Consider the following 19,828-nt stretch of genomic DNA (forward strand, 5'->3'; position numbering starts at 1 on the left):
ACCAAGTTGGATGTTCTCGAATAATATGTATTCTTTAAAAAAGTTATATTATTTTGTGTGTATGGATGCTTTGCCTGCATGTATGTCTGCACCCACGTGTATGCAGTGCCCCTGGAGATCAGAAGAGGGCATTGGATCCCTTGGGATTGGAGTTACAGATAGTTGGGAGCTGCCTTGTGGGTGCTGGAGATTACACCCAGGTCATCTGGAAGAGCAGCCAGTGTTCTTCTGGGCTATCCCTCTAGCACCGCCCCCCCCTTTTTTTTTTAAAGACAGGGTCTCATTATGTATAGCCTTGGCTCACTATGTAGACCAGGCCTTGAATTCTTAGATCCACCTGCCTCTGCTTCTTGAGTGCTGTGATGAAAGACTTGTGCCACTCTAGATAGTATCTAAAAGGAAAAATACCCCCCACTCCCCAGCACCCCCAAAAAAGCAAAACTGGCTTAGGGGGTTTGGGGTAGGAGCCTAATTATCACCCATGAAGTGGGTTTCATGAGTTTCTAAATAATCACAACCTGTAGTGAGAAGAGCAGAGGGGTCAGTCCATGAGTTGGGCATATCACGTTTTAAAGTAGGTAGAGTTAGTTTGGGTTGGGTAGAGTATGAGAGATCTGAGAGCTGAGTAAATAGTTTGTATTTGGTGTGTTAGTGTTGTGCTTTGTAAGCAAATCAAAGCTGGGTTTTTGTCTGGGCCTTTGTATCTCACATTCTATAATTGTAGAATAATTCTCAATGATTCTCAACCTGTGGGGCTGCAACCCTTTGGGTCGCATATCAGATATTTACATTACAATTCATAACAGCAGCAAAATTACAGTTATGAAATAGCAGCAAAATAATTGTATACTTCCACCACAACAGGAGGAACTGTATTAAAGGGTCACAGCATCAGCAAGGTTGAGAAACCACTGTTGTAGAGACTTACTTCCTTTCCTGAACCTCTGCTTTCTTACCAAGAAATTGATAATCGTACCTTTCTGATAAGGTTGTTATGGGGCTTTGATGATTAAAATATGTTAACATAGCATTGAGGTATGTTAGCATATATCATAAATGTATAGCTATGGAATTTTGAGTAGAGAATTTAAGTCAAGAACTATTTATTAGACTTTCTTTCCCTTAGTGCTAAGGATTGAAACTGGGGCTTTGCACATGCTAGGCAAATGCTCTACCACCGAGTTATGACCCTAGGCTTATTTATTCAATCTGACAGTACCCTACAGTGCTGGGGCAGTGTGGGAACCCAATAAGATAGGAGATGAGAAGACCAGTTAGGAGCTCATAATGAAGCCCCGAAGGGCTTGAGTTAGGTAGCAGTAGGATTAGGGATGAGGATGGGATAGCGTTATTGTAGCGGAGAGACTGCGTGACTAGGAAAATTCAAATGGCAGCCGCTGAAATTGGATTGTATTTTTGGGTAGCACAGTGGGTGCATTAGACAGTTTCTTTCATGTAGTAAGGACTTAAACATTTTGTATGATTAAATTTGCAAACTGGGATGGATTGTGAGTAGAAATAGCAATGAGTAGGATATGAGAAGGAGGGGTTAGATTACAGGATATTTTTTGATGGACTAACAGAGTTTACTCAAGAATCTTTGGATACTTACTGTACAAGGTTTTATGGTAGGCAACAAAAGGATATATCTGTTTATGAATGTACAATCCATTTTCCTGAGGCATTTATCTAGGGATGAAATATATGCATCCGTCTATGACACAAATTATATGACAGCTTTGATCAGGCTTTGTGGAGGAATTGGTGTGTACTTAGAACTTGAAGGACGGGTAGGGCTGTATAGGCAAGATGATGAGGGCAGTAGACAAGACAATTCTGGGTGTGTTGAGGGGCTGGTGGTTTAAATCGGTGGTAATTAAGGTTCATGTTGAGGAATGGAGAGAAATAAAGCTAGAAAATAGTAGAGGAATAGCCCAAAATCTGGACCAGAATGATTTAAAGCATTTATTGAAATATGCCCAATAAGGTACTCTAATCCTAAAGGCATAGCATAATATGTTTTGCAGCTTACTTATTTACGTATCCATTTACACAGCTACCTCCTAGCTTAATATATAGGAGGTTTCTAACATTTCTTACATCCCCATAAGCTCCTTGTGTGTCGCCTCCAAGTTGGAAGAGGTCTCCTCCAAACTGCAGTAATGATTCTAATCTCTGTCATTCTCTGTGACTTTGAACTTCATATAAATGCAATATCACCTCTGTGTCTGTTTTCTTTTGCTTAAAATTATTTCTGTTGCATATAGCAGTAGTTTATTTTTTATCCCTCCTTAGGTGTCTTCTATATTACTGTTCAACAGTGTATTTACCCATTCTACAGTTGTCGGACAGTTGAATAGTCTGTAATTTGGAGAACTCGTAGGAGCTGTAACTTGACTTAAGATATAGTGGGGAATCATTGATGAAGTTTTGTTTTAACTGATGAGTTTTGAGTGGAGAAGTGAGAAGAGGGTTTAAGAATGGAGTCTTAAGATCTTTTCCTTGTGTGATGGAGACATAACTGGAAGACATGTATAAGGCTGTGGCAAAGTGAAGAAGTATTGAGGATGGAAGTTGGCGGCAATGGTAGTTGAATAAAGGTGACTGAGGACTGTGATCCTGCTAAGAGATCATTTGGTTATGCTGTACTGGTTCAGTGTGTGAAGACGTTGGGCCAGGTGTCGGGATCACACCTTAGTCCCAGCACTGGAGTGGCTGAAGTAGGAAGAGTGCAGTGACTCTGATGCCAGCTTGGGCTACATAAGGAGATTTGGGTTTAAGACAAAACCACAACAAACTAAAGAGAAGTATAGAGGGTAGGCTGTCTAGCAAGAGTTAAAGTACTGGGTGTAGAGCCAAGAGGTCCAGCAGAGACTTCCGATCACGTGTGAGGTTGGTTACTGACACTACTCCTGTATTTGGTAGGGCACTCACTGGTGGCCAGGAAATAATTTGGGCTGACACTCTAAGTGTTAATTGAAGCAGTAGTAGAAGGGTTGGGTTAAAAACTCGGTATATGGGGTTGGAGAGATGGCTAAGCAGCCTTGGCTGCTGTTCCAAAGGAGCCAGATTCAAGTCCAAGCACCTGCATGGTGGTCACAAGCAGCTTTTACTCCAGTCCTCGGGGATCAGTCACCCTTTCTTTGTGTCTGTTGCTTGCATGTGGTGCACAGATAGACACCAAGACAAAACACCCATACACAGAAATAAATGTATTTATTTATTTATTGTCTTTTTTCTTTTCCTTTTCAGGCAGTTCCCCTACATAGCCCTGGTTGTCCTGGAACTTGCTCTGTAGACCAGGCTGGCCTCAGACTCACAGAGATCCACCTGTCTCTTGTGTCCTGAGTTCTGACTTTAAAGATGTGTGCCATTATACCTGGCTTTATAAGTAAGTAAAATAAAAAAGAGCCGGGCGGTGATGGCGCATGCCTTTAATCCCAGTACTTGGGAGGCAGAGGCAGGCGGATCTCTGAGTTCGAGGCCAGTCTGGTCTCCAAAGCGAGTTCCAGGGAAAGGCGCAAAGCAACACACAGAAACCCTGTCTTGAAAAAAAGATAATAATAATAAAAAAATAAAAAAGAAATCAATGTATGTTCAGTTTCCTTAGGAATAATAGATTGTAGCAGAGGGTGATGACTGAAAGGTTATTTTTGGGGAACTGTGGAAGATCTCCATATGAAAAAGGAAGAAAAGGTTGAGGCAGTATTAAGAGGGAGAGTACTGAGCTGGGCATGGTGGCGCACGCCTTTAATCCCAGCTCTTGGGAGGCAGAAGCAGGAGGATCTCTCTGAGTTCAAGGCCAGACTGGTCTACAAAGTGAGTTCCAGGACAGCCAGAACTACACAGAGAAACCCTGTCTCAAATAGAGAAAATACCTACAATTTGGGTTAAGAGGAGTGGTCTTGACATAAGCCAAGGCCAGTGCAGAATTGTGAACCATGAATCTAGTGTAAGAATGCAGTGTGCAAACCAAGGTCTTATGTGTCTCTGCCAAAGAGATAAGGACTTGGTACATGGAACTTTCGTTTTCTGTTGTGGTCTTCAAGAAAGCCAGTCACCAGAATGCATGGAGGTGTACTCAGTGAGCTAGGAGAGTGTGGAAGTAATGGACGTAGGGACTGGATTGAGTTTACTTTAACAAGGATGGATATGTTATTCCGAAACTGGAGGCAAGAAGTAGCAGATGGATGGAGGTACCACATTTTAGAAGCTGTAAAGAGGATTATAGGTACCAAAGGTATGATCTGAGAATTTCATGGAAGGACTTGAGTATTTGAATAGGATTAAGCATTTCAGTATGGAAATGTAGATTAGTTGATAGGATAGTTATACTTAGAATAAATTGTGGAAGATTTAATGTGTTTCTGCTGATTTTTGTCGAGACAGGGTTTCTCTCTGTAACAGTCCTGGCTGTCCTGGAACTTGCTTTGTAGACCACACTGGCCCTGAGCTCACAGAGATCCATCGGCCTCTGCCTCCCTAGTGTTGGGATTAAAAGTGTGTGCTACCACTGCCACCATGGGGCTGTCTCCTTTTATATATATATATATTATGAACATTAGTGTTTTGCCTTCATGTATGGCTGTATGAGGGTGTCAGATCTGGAACTGGTGTTACAGACAATTGTGAGCTGCCATGTGAGTGCTAGGAATTGAACCCAGGTCCTCTGGAAAAGCAGTTGGTGCTCTTAACCACAGAGCCATCTCTCCAGCCCTCTCCTGGTATTTTTAATACATAGTGTGTGAGTGGAGAAAACAGGTGAGGATAGACTCACTGAGGAGCTGCCGAGTGGGTATTGTAGAACAGTGACATTCTGAGGAGGGCAGTACTGAAGGGGTTGATAGTGAAACTGAATGCCAGGAAAAAGCAGCTGTAAAGCAAGGTACGGTGATGCATGCTTGTAATTCCAGCACTCAGTAAACGGAGGCAGGAAGACTTCGAAGCCAGCCCGAGCTCCATAGCGAGGCTCCGTCAAAAAGATGACATGTCGCCGGGCGTTGGTGGCGCACGCCTTTAATCCCAGCACTCGGGAGGCAGAGCCAGGCGGATCTCTGTGAGTTCGAGGCCAGCCTGGGCTACCAAGTGAGCTCCAGGAAAGGCGCAAAGCTACACAGAGAAACCCTGTCTCGAAAAACCAAAAAAAAAAAAAAAAAAAAAAAAAAAAAAAAAAAAAAGATGACATGTCTAACTAGACTCTGTATGGTGGTGGCTAACAAGTCTCAGAGGCTATGAAGCACGCCGAGTTGGCGGGTTGATTTTCAGTGTGTGTGTGTGTGTGTGGATAGCTGAAGTGAGGAAGGTGCTGAGGCAAGTGTTTGAGCATATCGTTGATCACTGAGAAGAGTGGTTAATTTAAACAAAGTCATTGGGGGAGGACAGGAACGTATTTCAGAGGTTGGTGGAGGTGCAGAAGGGATGGGAGAAGTGCAGAGTGGGACTACCCAGCAAGTGATAGCGTAGCAACAGGAGAAGCGGAAAGAGATCCCACCAGAGGAGTGGGAGAAAGGGACTCTAGACAGGAGAGAAGCAGTTAGGGAGGAAAGAGCAAGTGTGAGAGAAGAGGAAGTGGTCACAGCAGTCTGCTCGGGGGGTGACAAAAATCCCAGTTTGTTTTTGAGGTATGGGATTGAGAGAAATAGATAGACTTGTTAGTAGTCAGCAGTTCTTTACTTTCTGTACAAAATAACATTTGTAGAGTCATCGCCCTTTATATGTAATACACAGATAAATTTAGCTGAGAGAGATGTGCATTAGAAAGAGCATAAAATGAGTAGACGTATATGAAAGATGAGACGTAAGGCTTGTATTTGTTGACTGTAGAGTATGGACAAGTACCCCTCCCCTTTTTTTCTTCTTTGAGAGAGGATGATCTTGAATTTTTGATTCTCCTATCTCTCCCTTCCAAGTGCTAGATTATAGGTTTGTGTACCATACCTGGTTTTATGTGCTACTTGGGTCAAATCCAGAGTTTGGTACATGCTAGTGATGCCCTCTAGCAACTGAGCCACGTCCCCTGCCAGCATACCAGCATTGCCATAAGTTGGTAGGAGCAGGTCAGATAGACTGGAAATGAATAGGAGGGAAGGAAGAGCATCTTGCAGAGCAAATGTGGAGAAGACAGGCTGCCTAGGAAACACCCTGTATATGGTATATGAAGGACAGACTCGAAGGAACGGGTAGACAGAATTTGTAAAAGCCCCCTTCGTGTGTCAAGTCTTTTAGCTCACTGTCAGTCTCCTGCGTGTTTTCTTTGCTTTCCCTAGGCTGGCCCGAAACTGCCACCCTTCTGTCTCCGACTCCCCCCCGGCCCCCAGGGGCTGAGACTGTGCTTTCATACCTCACTTATGTCATACACTTTCTTAGTTTTAGGAGGTAGCTTTTCCTCCCATTAATTACCGATGTATAGACGCCTCCTCCACACAATTCTAAATATGTTTTCTTGGGTTATTTCTAGTTTTCTTTAGTGACAATTTCGTACATGTATATTCTAGTCTTACTTATCTATTGAACATCTCTAAAGGCATTGACTTGCTAATCTCCAAGACAAAATACAGTTTAAATGGAAACTTTGCCACCTAAAAAGAACTTCCATGTGCTCGCCATCCCTGACGGTGTTTAAGACCCAGCCCTGGCCTCTTTGCTTTGCCTGCATCTCTGCTCCCAAACGTGGCCTGTCCAGCTCTGTAATGGCACTCACCGATTTTTGTCAGTTTTACTGTCTGTCACTTTTCCTTTGTACTATCCAGGGTTTGATTCTATAGAAAGTGCCTTTAGTGTATGTGTGCTGCACGGACACTTTGTGGAACCACTTCTCCGCTTTGTTGCGGGTCTGGGGGATGAGGGGTTCCATTGACTTTTTAGAGAACGTTTGTAAACATTTTAAGGGTGGATGATAAGTTGTTGAAGGCTGGATTGGAGCTAAAGTGGTTGGAGATACAGCTCAGTGGTGGAGTGCTTGTCTCGAGTTCTGCCCTAGGTTCAGTTCTCTCCCTAGTGCTGGCAAAGGGAAAAACATGGAGGTGGGCAGACCTAGGAAGTTGGTTGTTTCAAGTGACTCCTTTCTGCAGTAGTTTCACAGAATATGAATTATTAGCTTTGAGAGAATGAGAGAACAGACCAGAGAAATGAGTGACCGAGGAGGCAGTTTTATGAGTTATTTGGTAGGAGCTGGTACAAATTATAAGTTAAATTTGGTGAGATTTTGACTAGCAAAGTGGGAGTGTCCTGGAAGAGACTTAGGAAACTTGTTGGGTAGATTCAAGAGTGAGTGGAAAGATGGGCTAGAGAGAAATTCCTTAAGGAAAAATACAGTTCCTGTGTAAAGCCAGAGGGAGGGAAGACTGAGTAAAGTCAGGGATGGAGAAGTAGTCAGAGGAGGGTTTCCTCCTGGAGGCCGTGTGCCTCCATGTGCCTAGTAACTGGACGGCAGTCGGCTGCCGTTTGTGGGGATGCAGGCTTTCACCAAGACTCCAGAAGCCTCACTTTGCATTTTAGACACCCGGGAATAGGAGTCCTCAAGGCCCCTGGGGTTTTGGAGCTCTAGACGACCCAGGGAGCCTGGCCGCAGGGAGCGGAGGCACGGGGAGGAGGCGGAGGCGAGCCGCGGGCCCGCGGGATCTACGCGCTTGCGGCCAAGGCCCCTTGGCGCGGTCAAGGGAGCCAAGTGAGCCGGGAGGAGGAGCCTTTGTGTGGAGCGCGTGCGCCCCGAGGCCTCTCGGCGCTGCTTCCGGATCGGATCGGCGGCGCTGGGCCGCTCTGCCAGGGTACCTCGGTGCAGTGTCTGTGCTGGGGTGGTGCTGCCGGGCCAGGGGCTGCTGCTGCTGCTACTCCTGCTGGCCGCACCGTGTTTACAGCTTTATGGTTTGTGAGAAGAAGGTCAGGCTGGAACTTGGTCTACTAGACAACTTTGTTTAAAACTCTGTGTGTGCCGCAGTCCTTATGTTGGCCGTGCTAGTAAAACCTGCATGGTTAGTGGTGAGGACGCTCTAGAGGCCTTTCCAGGATTAGGCAGTGGGGTAAACTTTTGCTCTCCAAACTGCGAAGTACTTTTTACAGTCACAGAATGGCTGCTTGTGTAGCAGACCAAAGTTAGGAAATGCAAACTGAAAGCCTTCCCCTCCCGCTTGCATTTGCCTTTTTTATATCTAATAATTATGACTTGTTCAGTTTCTCATATATAACTTTGAGAAAGACTTACTAAATTTGTGGAGAGCAATGATAAAAGTACCACGTTTTTGAAATTTCAAATGTGTTGAATGTTACCATAAATAAGTTAAACAGAATTTTAGAGCTAATACATCTAAAAATATGTTTGCAATTGTTTTTTAGGTGTCCAAGGCAGTCCTGGGTTTTTCTGCCGTTTCTGGATAGTATTATCAGCATGGTCTGAGTGTAGAACTTCAATCTGAGGGAGTACTTTGTTGAGATTACCAGTGTGTTTTGCAGCTGGGAATAGACTCTGGGTCTCTTATTCCCAGTCTGGTGACCTATCCAAGAATAGACTAATGAAACTGGCTATTTATCTGTTTGGAGTGAAATGTGGCTGAGTTGGTTTTGTAGTAAGCATTGGAAAGCTAAGGAAATGAATGTGGCAATGTTTTAATTTATTGTTGAAATGTGTAACCTTAAGTGTAATTTATTTGCATGGGGTTTCTTTGGCCTTTAAAAACATAAAGGCCTTGAGAATATTCCTCAGTGTGATTCCTTTTATGGGATTTGTGCTGCATTGCATTTGATTAAATGGATCGATATAGATGCTTGTGGCATTTAACTGGGTGGCTGTGTTTTTCATGTGGATATTCTCAGTGGTTACAAGTAATTCGAATGCTTAGCTTTTTCAGAACGCCAGGGAGAAGAGGACTTGTTTACCAGTCTTTTCAGTTGAAAACCTGGTCTGGCCATAGCACAGGCCTGTGAGGCTTGAGGCAGGAGGATTACTACTTCCAGGTGAGTTTGGGCTACATAGCCAGACTGTCTCGCAATAAAAATGAAAATAAAGCTTTTGGCCAGGCACTTGGGAGGCAGAGGCAGGCAGATCTCTGAGTTCGAGGCCAGCCTGGTCTACAGAGCCAGTTCCTGGACAACTCCAAAGCTACAGAGAAACCCTGTCTCGAAAAACCAAACAAAAACAAAAAGCCTTTGAACCTCTTTATTGAGGATGCTTAACAAGGTACAAATAGAAATATTTATGACTGTCTCTCACAGCTTTTAAGAATAATTAAAAGATTTTTGTTAAATTTTAATGTGCGTGGATGTTCTGCTTGAATGCATGTATGTGCACCACATGTGTGCAGTGTCCCCAGAGGCCAGAGACAAGGGTGTCAGAGCCTGTGGAACTGGAGTGACACCAGTTGTGAGCTGCCATGTGGGTGCTGGGAATTAAACCTGGACCCTTTGGTAGAGGGGTAACTGCTTTTGACTGTGAAACTCAGGTCTCTCCCACAGTTTGTATGCTGTTATTCTCATTTTCACATTGGCCATATACTAGTATTTGGTTAATGGTCTTTTTTAGTTTTTCGAGACAGGGTTTCTCTGTGTAGCCCTGGCTGTCCTAGGACTCACTCTGTAGAGCAGGCTGGCCTCCAACTCAGAGATCTGCCTGCCTCTGCCTCTCCAGTGCTGGAACTAAAAGTATGCGCCACTATGCTTGGGTGATGTTTTTAATTGAGCCTCATACAGAACTAGTAGTTGTAATTAGGCATTTTTGTTTTGTTAAAAAGTGCTCCTAGCCTTTCTTCTCTTTCCACCTGTGTCTCCAAAGAGAAAGGAGCCACCATCTCTCCCGTCTTCAAAAGGCCTTGGAACATTCACGTTTCATCTCAAACCAGAAATGATTTTGGCATTATCAGCAGGGTTTTTTTTTTTTCTCGCTGGGAGATTCTTCTAGTTTTGGTGGATAGATGTTAAATATGCTACAATGCACATGACAACCTCTATAAGAAGTAAATGGTTGAGAAATTATGAGCTAATATTGAGAGTAACCTTCCATCTAAATGTATGTCTATGAAAGGTACTTATAGTGTAACTACTTGTCATTACCATATGCATGGCTGATCCTTCCCCAAAGGAGTCCTCATGATCACAGGTAGAGGGTATTGGAACACAAGATTTCTCTGTGTAGCCTGAGCTGTCCTAGGACTCACTCTGTAGAGCAGGCTGGACTCCAACTCAGAGATCTGCCTGCCTCTGCCTCCCGAGTGCTGGGATTAAAGGCGTGCGCCACCACCGCCCGGCTGGAGCTGAAAATGTAATAAGTGTCACTCCTTTGGTTTGTAGATGATGGAATATTGGGACTTACCCAGGGTCCCATAGAGAACTCAGAACTTGCCTTTTGTTATTTTATATATAATTTAGTTTTAATTAACTTATTTTATTGAAATTAATTTTTTTTCCCTGAGACATGTTTCTCTGTGTAGTTTTGGTGCCTGTCCTGGATCTCCCTCTGTAGACCAGGCTGGCCTCCATCTCAGAGAGATCCCTGCCTCCCAAGTGCTGGGATTAAGGGTGCATATTAATGGCACCACCATTGCCCAGCCCTGAAATTACTTTTAATCATCACTAAGGGAAAGATGTAATTATATTACCTTGATATAATTAAAGTAATCAAATTAAAAAAATTAAGCACTTGCATGACAAGAAGTATTCTTTTTCAGTATCCATTGAATTATTGTTACTTCATATGCACATACATTTGTTGAATTTTTCAGCAAATTATAATCATTGTGCAGTTTTTAATATTTCCTTTTAATATTTTGTGTGTGTACATGCATTTGCACATGGTGCCTTTCTTGTTCTCCCTTATTTATTTATTTATTTATTTATTTATTTATTTATTTATTTATTTATTTAAGTTTTTTTAAGACAGGGTTTCTCTGTGTAGCTTTGGTGCCTGTCCTGGATCTCGCTCTGTAGCCCAGGCTGGCCTTGAATTCCCAGAGATCCATCGCCGCCGCCGCCGCCGCCGCCGCCACCACCACCACCACCACCACCACCGCCGCCACCGCCACCCGGCCTCCCTTATTTTTTGAGACAAGGTCTTTCATTGAATTTGGCTACGCTGGTTGGCAGTGACCTCTAGGATCTGCCTTCTCAGCACTGGGTTACAAATGTGCACTATTGCCCCTGGGTGCTGGGGACCCAGACTCAGGTCTCCATGTTTACATAGCACGTGTGTTATTCCCAGAGCTATCTTCGAGTCTCCTCCTTAATAGCTACTTTTAAAAAATGTTCAAAAAGTTAAAAAGACTATACACAATTTTAAAACAAGATCACTTAATGTTAATTTTAACTTAGGCAAAAACTTCTCCCTCTCTCTGTGCCCTCTTCTCCCCTGTCTTCTTGCCTTCCTCCCTCCCTCCTCTCCCTTCTTTTTTCTCTTCCTTCCTTTGGTTGGCTCTCACTTAAAGCAGGTCTTAGCTTCTAGGCCCAGGCAAGCCTGGCTGCCTCCCTCCGCCCTTCTGAGCAGCTGGGGTTACAGGTCCATGCTGACATGCTGCCTTTAGTAGACAAAACTCCTAACATGCGCCTAGAGCTATTAAAACATCTTTGAGCAGCCGGGTGGTGGTGGCGAACGCCTTTAATCCCAGCACTCGGGAGGCAGAGCCAGGTGGATTTCTGTGAGTTCCAGGCCAGCCTGGGCTACCAAGTGACCTCCAGGAAAGGCGCAAAGCTACGCAGAGAAACCCTGTCTCGAAAAACCAAAAAAAAAAAAAAAAAACATCTTTGAGCATATCTATGTTTGTTTCCTGTTTTATGAGGATCACTGTAATAGCGACTGGTGTGTTACTGTAAATCTTCTCTAGCAGGGTCTCTTTGGTTAATTTTAGAAAAAATTTTTTGGAATCTTCAGGAACATAGTTGTGTAGAACATCAATTGGATATTAGGTTAACTATTTTCACATTATGTAATCAGTGTGCTGTAGGGGGGAATTGTCAGGGTTCTCGTCACGTTCAACACGACACCTCCCACTGTCACAAAGGAAGAGAAGGACAAGATACAGGCATCAGTTGATCTTAGCCTGCTACAGGCATTCTGTGTTACTTTATTTAAAATCAGATTATTACTGTGTGAGTGTACATGGTGTGTGGGTGCTGTGGTGTAGGTGAGGGCAGGCGACAGTTCGGTGGAGCCAGTTCTCACCTGCTTTCTAGGGATTGAGCTAAGGTTGTCAAGATTTACAGTAAGAGCCTTGACCCACTGAGCCAGCCCAAAAATCATCGTACAGAAACACACTTATTTTACAGAGTTGAAATGCATGTTAGAAAAAGAAAAAAATGAGAAACTGTTCAGTTAATACTTTGGCTTGAAGATGGAATGACTTTCTTACATTTTTATTAGTGTTTTATTATAGACACATTTAAGTAGAGGAAAGCAAAGTCTAGGAACTCTACAGTTAGTAATTGTTGGCCATTCTTGTTTCATTTAGACTTCTACCTTTCCTGTTTTCTACCCTCTTGTTAGTCCTTTAAAGATTTCATCTGTTTACTTGTGTGTGTATGCGTCTTGTGAATGATGTGCACATGAATATATGGGTGCCTGTGCTTGTACATGAGCAGAGGCTGGAGGAGCATGTCAGATCCCTTGGCGCTGGGCTTCATAGGTATTTGAGGCTTGTTTCCTAGGTGCTGGGATCTGAACTCCAGTCTTAATGATTGTGCTGCAAACACTTAACTGCTGATCCATCTGCCTGTCCTCTCAGTGTTTAGTTTATTTGCTTGTTGTGTGTGTGCTTGAGTGCACACCCATGTGCCCTGGTTTACCTGTTGAGGTCAAAGGACAGCTTATATGAGTACCATGTGGGGCCCAAGGATCAAACTCTCGGGTCCGTTTAAAAAAAAAAGTCAGTAAAAACTTGCTTTTACGTGCCAAGAACCTTTACTCGCCGAGCCTGCTGGTCCCACGGCTCCTGTTACTTTTAGGATAACTTTATTTTGAAAAATTACAGGAAGTGGCAAAATTAGTATAGAAGGCTGTGTAACTGGGTGTGGTAGTCCACACCTGTATCCCAGCACTCAGGAGGCAGAAGTACGCATATCTCTGTGAGTTAGAGAGCAACCTGGTCTGCATAGCAATTTCATGCCAGACCCTGTCTGGGCAGGGGGGGTGGGGGGGTGGTGAAGAAAAATGCTAGAGACCTGCTTTGGCAGGGGAGTTCAGGTACCAAAGAGGATGTGTGGAGTCCGTGGTGGTGGTGTGGGGAAGGAGGAGGAGATGGATCTGAGGGTGAATCAGGATGGCTGCCAGCAGCATTTAATTGAAACGAGACTACACTTTATATACTGTATAGCTGCTCATAGGATTAAATGGGAGACGAGGGTCATCTGAGCTGGAGTGTGGCTTGAGATGGGGGTGGAAGAAACTAGTTTTGACCTTGACAGTAGGCACCACTCATCCGTTAATGAAAGGCCCTAAGTTCCTCTTGCTAGAGATAAGAATGATTGCTTTAGCAAGCAGGAACTCCTCAAGCCCCCAAAGGAATGGAGACCCCTATCCAAATGCCTGACCTTAGGGAAGGGACTTCTGGGGAACAGGCACTATATTACAGTTGCCTCACTACAGGCCTTACTACACGGACCCGTTCCCTTATATGCTCCCAGAAGGGAAGGCCTGGTGCCTTCCTCTTTTCTCGTTACACCATACCATTCGGATTTCTCTGTATTTATGAACTGAACTCTTGCCCTTAATGGCCTCAGCTCTGGATCTGAATCGTAGGCCTTTCATCCTTGGGATCAGGTGTGTCCAGTAAACCTCAACCGTTCCTGTTCTTGGTGTAATTAGGAGGGCACTATGGAATTCATTCCTGGGTCCACAGTGGTGGGGATTTTTTTTTCCGAAAGAATTATTTTGTTTAGAGAGCCAGACATTCTACACATTTTCACCCTTTACCAAAACCCCCACAAAATTTCCCAAAGGGAAAGGCATTAACAGTGAGAATTAAAAATTCATTAAAGATAAAAGTAAAAAAGTACTGGAGAAGTTTGTCAAGCAGCAATGGTTGCCATTTGGTTCATGCCAGAAAAAATAAATAAATAAAAAAGAATGCTGTGCTTTCTTCATCCAGACATCTTATAATAAGTCACCAAACCCAGAAAATTGACATGCTACTTTATGGTTAATAAGACTACTAAATTCACAGTTTCTACAATTCTGAGACCTACACTAATAGTGAATATATAATTTTGTGCCATTTTTCTCTCATGTAGAAATTTATGTAGCTGGGCTGGAGAGATGGCTCAGAGGTTAGGAGCACTGGCTGCTCTTCCAAAGGTCCTGAGTTCAATTCCCAGCAACCACATGGTAGCTCACAACCATCTGTAATGAGATCTGGTGCCCTCTTCTGGCCTGCAGGCATACATGCTGTATACATAATAAATAAATAAATCTTTAAAAAAAATTTATGTAGCTACTACAATGAAGATACAAACTTGAGTTATCACAAAGGCCACCCCTCTTGCCACACCCTGTGACAGTCCCTTCACAACGTTGCTCTCTGACCCCTGGCAGCCTGTTCCCTAGCTCTATGGTTTTGCCATTTCCAGAATGGTATGTAGTGGTAAGTTCTGATACTTTGTTTGACCTTCCACCTTATGAGCTGGTTGTGTGCAGTGTATGTGCATGTGTGGACGTGCGGAGGCCCGAGGAGGACTCTTGCTACTCTTTGTCCTGTTTCGGTGAGACAGGGTCTCTTGGTGAACCTGGAGCTCGGCTGGCGGGCAGCAGGCCTTTGTCCACCCGCTCCCAGTGCTGGGATTGCAGGCCCACCTGGCTTTCATGTGAGTTCTGGAGACTTGAACTCGGGTCTTTGTGCGTACGGAGCCAGTGCTCTTATCTGCTGAGCCGTCCCTCCAGCCTGAGGGATGTTCAGAGTTTTCTGTTGTAAACCTAGGGCTGGCGAACATTAGTACAGGAAATGTGAGGATTTTGTGTAAATAAAAGTTTTCCTTTTTTCCTTAAATATCGAAGGGTAAGATCGCCGAGTTGTGTGCTGTGTGTGTGTTAGTGCTTCTCTGATGGCTGACGGTTCTGAGATCGCCGAGTTGTGTGCTGTGTGTGTGTGTGTGTGTGTGTGTGTGTGTGTGTTAGTGCTTCTCTGATGGCTGATGGTTTTGGACATCTTTCCATGTTTTTATTCTTCTCACTCTTTTTTTTTTTTTGGTGAAATGCTTTGATATCTTTTGTTCAGTCAGAATAATTTGCTTGCTTACTGTTGAGTTTTGAGAGTTCTCTCCCCCATCCCCTTTCCCTTCCCTCTCCCCCATCCCCTTTCCCTTCCCTCTCCCCCTAGACAGGGTTTCTCTGTGTAGCCTTGGCTGTTCTGGAACCCTCCTGAGGACCAGGCTGACCTCAAACTCAAAGATCCTCCTGCCTCTGCCTTCCGAGTGCTGGGATTAAAGGCTTGCGTCACTACCTGTCCACTTAAGACTTTTGTTAGGTGTGTTTTGCAAATGTTTTCCTTGAGTTTATAAGCAGAAGATACTGCTTTTTAAAATATTCTTAGAGACCTCATCTTAACACAGTCCACACTTTGATAAGCTCTGACTTGTGACTCTCTCCATGCAATATAGCATGCCTCTGGTGCCAAGTTCAAGAGCCCTGCCCCGTGCTTCAGTTCCAAGGTTTCCCCCGTCATCCTCTATCAATTGTGTAGTTCTGTGTTTCCTATTTAAATGCCTGATTGCTTTTGAATTTGAGATGTGGCTGTATGGCTTAGAGGTTGCTGTTTGCCCTCTAGGTGCCCCATTGTTCCAGGACCGTTAGTTAAAATGACGATCCTTTCTCAGTTGAACTGTTCCTGCCTCCTTCTCACAACCATTTGATGTGTTGTAGCCCGGCTCTGGCGCTCTGATTTGTTCGTTGGTCTCCGTGTCTTCGGTCTTTCAGGGCCTGCTTGCCTGAGCCATAGCTGTGTGGACTTAGAAGGCAGATTGCTTCCTCCACTTTAGCCTTGGCAAGATTATTGCAGCTTTGTGGTGCCTTTGCCTTTCATACACATTCTAGAATCTCAATAAAATCTGTGAAAACTGCCTTGCCATGAGCTTGATAGGAGTTCAGTAAGCCTGTAGTTCAGCTTGGGATACATTGCTTTATTGTGTAGACTTTCAATCAGTGACCAGCGATTCCTGTTTACTTAAACCTTCCCTGTTATTTTTGAAACACATTGTGAGCATCATTGAGTTTTCCTTAAACAGATTTGAGGTAGCTCTAACAGACAATGTAATTCATCTATTTAAAAGAGTGGTGTAGTTTTATTATTCACAGGGCTATGCGGCGATCACCATAATCAATTTTAGAATATTTAGCATATAAAATATTTAGAGTATTTTCACTATCTTAAAAAGAAACTGCCCTGGCCAGGTGGTGATGGCACATGCCTTTAATCCCAGCACTCAGGAGGCAGAGCCAGTCGGATCTCTGTGAGTTCGAGGACAGGCACCAAAACTACACAGAGAAATCCTGTCTCATAAAACAAAAAACAAAAAACAAAAAACAAAAAAAAAAAAAAAGAAAGAAACTGCCCTTATTTTTTCTTCCACTGAGTCTCTGGCAGTTACTAATCTTTCTGCTTCTAGGAGTTGTTTGGTTTGAACATTTTGTTTATTTGTTACTATTGTTATTGTCATTGTTGTTTCAAGACAAGTTTCTCTGTATAGTCCTGGTTGTCCTGGAACTCGCTCTGTAGACCAGGCTGGCCTTAAACTCAGAGATCCGCCTGCCTCTGTCCACTGAGTGCTGGGATTAAAGGTGTGTGCCACCACTGCCCAGCTGTTTTGAACATTTTAATGGAATCATAGAGTAGATGGTTTTCTATGTTCTGTAAAGTACACTCTTACATGATGTAGGATGTATCAATAGTTCATTACTTTTTAATGGATTAGTAATAGCCTGTATGAACATACTACATTTTGTCTATTAACTGATCAGCATTTGGGTTGTTTAGACTTTTTAGGTTTTATGAATAATTCTGTTTTGAATCTATGTGTCTATATTTTTAAAGAGTATTTTTCTCTTTGGTATGCTGTATGTATGTTGACATTTGCATGTTAGTGAGCATATATGCATATTGATATCTGGGATCTTCCTAATCATTCTTCCACCTTAATATTTGAGGCAAGTTCTCTTAGTCAAACCCAGAGCTCATAGCTAGCTTGCTCTAGGACTGTTTCTAGTCTCCGGTTTTTGAGGCTGAAATTACATGTGTGCTGCTATGCCCACTTACCACTCATTTGCTTATTTGTGTGGTTCTGGGGACCTGCACTCTGTAAGCACTTTGACCACAGAGCTGTGTTCCCCAGGCCACCTCCTGACCCATTCCCCCTTTTGTTTGTTTTTGGTTTTTTCGAGACAGGGTTTCTCTGAGTAGCTTTGGAGCCTGTCCTGGAACTCACTCTGTAGCCCAGCCTGTCCTGGAACTCACAGAGATCCGCCTGCCTCTGCCTCCTGAGTGCTGGGATTAAAGGCACCATGGCCCGGCCTGTTGGTTTGGTTTTTTGAGACAGATTCTCACTATGTAGCCCTGACTGGCTTGGCGATGTAGTCCACGCTGGACTTGAACTCATAGAGATCCACCTCCTTCTGGGATTAAAAGTGTGCACCACCACACTCTGCTGAAAAGATCCTTTTGACAGGCTCCCTCCAACTGAGCTACACCTTCAGTCCCTGTCTTTGGTGTAAGCCTTTGCCTTCAGCTTTCTTGTCTCTGCCTAGCAGCAGAGCTGCCGAGTATTGCACCGTCTCAGTCTTTAGTCAGTTAAGAACTTAAGCCTTTTCCAAAGTGGCTTTACTATTTTACATCTCCATCAGCAGGTATGAACTCTTCAATTTTCCCACATCTTGCCAATATCACCTGAGTGCCCCCTCCTCCAAAGTAGCCCTTGCTTCTAATTTAGGATATTTTTACCCCACCTTCCCTAGTGCTGGGGTGAAAGGGATGTATCACTATGCCAGGCTGGTAACAGCCTTTTTGATTACAGCATTCTTTGTGGGCGTGAAGTATTATTTAATGATGTGGTGTTGTGAAATGTGTGTTTGGGCTTTATCCATTTCTTGGCATGTAACTTCTAAAATGCTTGGAATTGCTAATGAGTTTTATTGAGTGTAGCTATGCTTGTAACCCCCTAGCTAGCTTTAGGATGGGGACTGGTCACAGGAAAGAACTAGGTATGATTTATGTGTTCCAAGGAGGTGAGGAACAAAGGATGAAAAGATTATCATTGGACAGTAGTATAATAACTTATGCTTACTCAGGGAGACCTCCTTTTGAACCCCAAAGAATTGAGTTGGGGAGCTTCTGGATAGCTCAACTTGTGGAGCATGTTGTGCTTAAGAGGGCATGGAAGCAAGGCCATCCTTCCCATGGTCCTTGTGCATGTGTGTCTCATCTGGTGTTTATCAGTATCTTTGGCATATCCTTTGCAGTGGGCCAATAATTGTGTTTTCCTGAGTTCCTTGAGAAGCTCAAGCAAATTAATTGGACCAAACAACATGGGGTTCATGGGAACCCTGATTTATAGCAGGCTTATCATAAATAAACATTAAGTCCACCAACCTGAGGGTGCATCATTGACACTTTAAGATAAACAGCTTATCTCCAGATTGGGTTGATTTAAGGTCCGTGTAACACCATGACTGAAAACAGCTTGGGAGGGAAGGACTTATTTCATCTTCCAATTCTCAGGTCACACCCTATCAATGAAGGAACGGGGCAGGAACTCAAGGCAGGACTGTGGAGGCAGGAACTGAAGCAGAGGCCATGGAGCAAGGGGTGCTGTTCCCTGGCTTGCTCCTCATGCTCAGCCTGCTTTCTTACACAATCTTGGACCAACTGCCAAGGAGGGAAGCCTCCCACATCAGTCATTAATCAAGACAATACCCTATAGACTTGCCTATATACAGGCCAGTCTTAGGGAGGCATTTTCTCAATTAAGATTCCCTTTTCCTGGATATGTTTAGGTTTGTGTCAAGTTGACAAAAGACAGCCAGCACAGATGCCCAGCTAGTGTCTGCTGTGGAATTTGGAGAAATCCCTCCCATACTTCTTGGTGACAGAAAGTCAGAATCTTTGTATATTCTGGATATTGTGACATGGTTTGTACATACTTCTCTGTGTAAGGGTTGTCTTCACTTTCTTGATGGTGTTTTTGAAGTTCAACGTAAGATTTTTGGTTTTAAAAATACACAGTATGAGATCAATGCTCTCCAGATTTTGTTTAGAGCATGAAGTTAACTAGAGGCAGTGCTGTAAAGTGGAGCCCAGAAGCTTTTCCCTTTTGAATCACTGCAATTCTAGACCATGCAGTCCAACTCTTCCTTTTACGCCCTCCGCCCTGGCAGCCCGCATGCACTCTGCCTCACTCCCGTGGTTGCTTTAGATTCCTCCTGGTGGAGTCATACGCGAGCTGACCTTCTGGGGCTGGCTTATTTTATGTATCATTTTGTTCTCAAGGCTTGTCCATGTTGAATATCCCTTTTTAAGCGCTGAATATTTCACCGTATGTTTATGCAACACTATTTATATTTTAACATGACATTATTTATCTTATGTGTGTGTACACGTGTGCATGCCTGTGCATGGAGGTCAGAAAAACTTGTAGGAATGGCACTCAAGCTGTCAGGCTTGGAGGCTGTGCCTTTCCCTGCTGAACTGGCCCATATCATACATATTTTCCTTATTCCTTATCTGTTGGCCTTCATTTGGTTTGTTTCCACATTTTAGTTATTGTGAACAATGTCTAAGTTCCTCCTTGGGAATGATTTCAGTTCTTTTGGATAAATACCCTCAGGCAGGTTTACTGGAGTAGGATTTTGTCTTTGAGGAGCCTCTGTAAA

General features: G+C 43.7%; 1 protein-coding gene across 6 annotated transcripts in view; it reads left to right on the forward strand.

Annotated features, from left to right (window-relative positions):
* The window catches only part of Znf148 (zinc finger protein 148), a 127,875-nt gene that overhangs the window by 10,104 nt on the left and 97,943 nt on the right, over window positions 1-19,828 (forward strand). Inside the window, exons 1-2 of one of the 6 annotated variants that reach the window (XM_042259211.2) lie at window positions 7,643-7,878; window positions 8,835-8,949. The exons of 4 other annotated variants lie outside the window; for them this stretch is intronic. The gene's annotated coding sequence lies outside the window, so the exon portion shown is untranslated. Of the gene's footprint in view, window positions 1-7,642; window positions 7,879-8,834; window positions 8,950-19,828 lie in introns of those variants that run through there. One more of the 6 variants, XM_076548752.1, reaches the window with a different exon arrangement.

This window comes from Peromyscus maniculatus, chromosome 12, assembly GCF_049852395.1.
Source record: "Peromyscus maniculatus bairdii isolate BWxNUB_F1_BW_parent chromosome 12, HU_Pman_BW_mat_3.1, whole genome shotgun sequence".
NCBI lineage: Eukaryota > Metazoa > Chordata > Mammalia > Rodentia > Cricetidae > Peromyscus > Peromyscus maniculatus.